We start from the raw sequence: 4,248 nt of genomic DNA, 5'->3' as shown, positions 1-4,248 counted from the left end.
CTGACGTGTCACTCCAGCCACATCAAAAAAATTTATGATGTGCCGCTACTGCCACGTCAGTAATGGTTGACATGTCAAGAATGGCACGTCAGAAATTTCTTGGCTTGTCATAACTTGATACATAAAAAAAAAATGGTAATTTTTTTTTTTTTTTTGCCTCCCCTATATATTTTTTGAACTTTTTTGGGGTTTTACCCGAATTTTGGATTTAAGCTGATATACAATTTGCATATGTACTACAACCTGATATCCATCGATCCATGCAAATAACATAATACATATCCATCAACGTCGATCACAAACATAAAAGTTCGATGCACATCTAACAAACTATCAACAAAACCAGCTTCAAGACAAAATAAAATTATTTCTGTTATCACAAATAAAGACATATATATATATACATCAAGAAAAATATCACAAATACAATTACATCAACAAAATAACTTATGTACACCAAGTGCGAATGACCAACCATTTGTTCAATCCAAGTCATCATTGATATCCGTAGCATCCTCTCTATAGCCACTACCTGCAAATGATAAAACAAACAATTACCAAACAATATTCTAGAATCTTATCAAGTCTTAATCATTGAGCAACGTCACTGTGTAAACAAAGGTCATCATACTCAACAAATTCAAATTTATATCTACACCCCCAACATATTTTTCGTGATCAAATCAAATAGACATCACATTCTACAAGGACCATAGTGGTCCATCTCACGATACCAAATACTTCAAATGCAAAGCTCTAACTCACATCCACCACCAAACCAACCAAGATATAAACCAAATTCAACAGGATTTGCAAAATCATTAATGACAATCACTACAACATATCCAAACTCTAAATTTAGAAGTGCACATATATATAGGAACAGTTCTAAAACCACATTGACCATTAAAAAATGTCATTACCTGATCCACTATCAATCGACGATCTCACAATCGCAAAGGGTGGGGAAGCTCTGTCTGGCCCTCCCTTATATTAAGTCACCTCTGGCGCGGAGCTCGGCCGCATCATTTCCTCGAGCTGGTGAAAACAGGCCTCAAACATTGCTATTATTTGAGCTTCCTTTTCTAAAAGATGCACCGCCATATGAGCCTCTTTTCAAGCAACTACGAATCATTCGTAGCCATCTGCGCAGCCACCTGCTCTACCACCTGCTGAGCTACCCACGCATTTGTCTGCTCCCGCTCTGCGGCCAACAGTGCATCCATCTATGCCTTGTGCTATGCCCTCTCAACCTTAAATGCTCTGTCAAGAAGTTTTTATGGGACCGCGGAGTGCTCGGGGTTCTGTGACCCTGCCTGTGATGATGTATAGTACGAGTGTATGTTGCCCCGCACAGGTAGAATATTCGATCCAACTTGTCGAACCCTACCAGCGTATTCAGGCTTATTTCCAAGCCCCTGGGAGTAAGTGTAGTTCAGCGCCTACCGTACCGTCCCCTCTCTCACGCTCGACGATACTGTAAGGTCAGTGGGTATTAACTCCTCCATCCTCTCCTGTATGTTACATTAATTATTGGTGCGTCATACAACTGTTAATCGTAAATAAATTCTCACATACATATATAAGCAAAACAACATATGAAAGGTGAGTAGCATACACATCTCTCCTTGATTATGTCATTCGGATATTGACCATTCTTCTTCTTGTGTGTCTTGATGTAAGACTGTGCTCGTGTAGGAGGAGTGCCCACAGTTATGGCCTGCCGAAAAAATAGAACATACAGAGATTTTATATATATATATATTCAATTGTTTACATCTATAAGTACAGGGTAAATTACACACATACATCCTCATGTGTCACCCTAGCGAAGCTCTTCGACTCGGTGCAATGGGGCGTATTATTCAATGCTCGCAATCTCCTCATATGTGCACCATACTTCTACACAATTAACATTCTTAATATGTGAGCACTAACACAATTACAATTAATGAAACTACACAAAATTATAGTATAACTCAGGACCTACCTGGTTCTGCTGGCTACACCATTTATCCAACAAGATCTCCAAGTCGAAGGGGTCATACTCGTCGAGCTTCTCTTGCTCTATTCTCGCCCGTACGGTAGCTGGAGTATCGTCCGACTGAATGGCAAGATCAAATTTTAACTGGTGCCTCCAAGTCCTCAGCTTGGTGACAATATCTCGAAACGCGTCCTTCTTTACGGCAACCATATTGCACTCAGGCTAGACGTAAAAGTCCACCTGCACAAGTTAAAAATTGATAAATTAAAAAACAAAAATATATGTGTATATGTATATACAAATAAACACATATATATGTAAAAACTTAGAGTGTATATATACATGCATTAAGAGTGTTTGACATAATAAAATACACATACCATCAAGGCATCCGATATATCCTCCTTTGTACACTCTGGTACCTTCGTCCAGTCGTCCCGTATTCGAACATAATTTTCGCTCCTTATGATCTTACCAATCATCCGTCTAAACCTCATAGCACTAAATCCTACGGGCTGCCACGAACTATTGTACTTGAGTACGATCCTTTTCCCGACGGGGACCCCAAACAACCTTGCGAGTCAGTAATGGTGAACACCCCTAAACAGGTGCTTCCATCTGGATTGATGCCTAACACATTAATAATTACCGATGTTTGTTATTTCGAATTGAATACTAACTACAAATAATAAAAACGTATATATTTGTATTTTGGGTATATATACTTACTTATCGTCCGGACCTAGCGAGGGCCTAACCCAGTTAGAGCAGTGTCAACAGGCTGCAAGTCATTCGTGGCACCTGTTCCACCAAGCAGGTCATCCAGGGCACGTGCCTCACTATTGTCCATACCTGTGCTAGGTTGGCCATAGAGCCGCTCCAAATGGCCATGAGAACACAACCCTAACTCGCTACACGTCGACAAATGAGGTGGATGAAAGGATGCATCTGTGTCGTACGGAGACGGCTCATACTGATACCCCATCTCGGTCAAGCTTGTCGGACCGTATCGATTAGGGACAGGGGTCTCCCCTGCCACATCACCTGGAAGTAATGGTCGATAACCAGCCTTCTGCCTCATAAGCTAAGCAACGTCCTGTTGCTCGCTATCATAAGGGTGGTCACATGGAGACCCATGCGCCGTAGACTGCCGCATTGAAGATAAGGGCCCCCCGAGCTCTTGACTTCCCCCTAGTACTCATAGTAACCTGCAAAAGACAGTACACACCCAATTAATTACGTATACAATGTATGACATATTCACTATCATATGTAAATGACTCACAAATTAAAAATAATATATATACCAAATTTTACCCAATGCACAAATTAATTAATTGTGTTGATGTAATAATTAGTGAACAACTACCAATCAATATATATATATATATATATTCAACTTTTATTCAATCACATACACTTGGTTTGGATCTAAGTTAGGTCTGACGTATTCGATGTAATCTTGCGGATCGTGATCGTTATTACTGGTCAATAGGAGCATCTCATACTCGTGGTAATTGGCACATGCATCATGAGGCCCTTCACCTTACCAACATCATATACGTTTTTAGGTCTAGTCCTTATTGCGCAAGTCCAATCTAGGTCCCTATCATCTTGGACGTAAAATACCTAGTCAACTTATGAAGTTAGCATATACGGCTCATCAGTAATCAGCTCTCCTGTGTGGACAAGGTTTTTGAAGTTGACAAACATTATGCCATACTCGACCATCTTGTACCCCTTGTCCCTCGTGTGGTCCGCCCAATCACACCTGAACATAACGTACTTAGTCTTGTCATAATACTCAATTTCAAGTACTTTCGTTAACTTCCTGTAGTACGTTTTGCTATCAACAGTTGGCACACACACGCCACTGTTCTGAATCCTCTTTCTGGCATCATACGCAAGAGTGCAAAATAGCTTACCGTTAACCACATATCTATTGTATTTGATTGCCGACTCCCTCGGCCCTCTACGATGCATTACCAATTTGTCACCAAGTTCCTTCCTTCCTGCATCGATCATTCAATCGATCGACCTTTGAGTATATTACATGCAATGGAAAATGCAAAGTTAGTTTGTTTAGTTTTTTTTTTTTTTTTGACATGTCCACACAAGGGAAGGGGAAGAGGGGATTCGAACTAGTGATCTCCGCTTCATTAGGCGTGGTTCACAGTCGATTGAGCTACCCCTTGGGGACGTTAGTTTGTTTAGTTGATATGAACCAAAAGCAAATATACTCCGACGGTTCTTTTGTTAAACAT

General features: G+C 40.4%; 1 pseudogene; it reads right to left on the bottom strand.

Annotated features, from left to right (window-relative positions):
* Positions 1–993: 993 nt before the first annotated feature.
* LOC148583083 (uncharacterized) lies at positions 994–3,065 on the bottom strand (annotated as a pseudogene).
* Between the last annotated feature and the right edge of the window lie 1,183 nt (positions 3,066–4,248).

Source organism: Corylus avellana, chromosome 11, assembly GCF_965113065.1.
Source record: "Corylus avellana chromosome 11, dhCorAvel1.hap1.2, whole genome shotgun sequence".
NCBI classification, from domain to species: domain Eukaryota; kingdom Viridiplantae; phylum Streptophyta; class Magnoliopsida; order Fagales; family Betulaceae; genus Corylus; species Corylus avellana.
The sequence above is the reverse complement of the archived record's forward strand: the minus strand, read 5'-3'. Positions and strand labels throughout refer to the sequence as shown.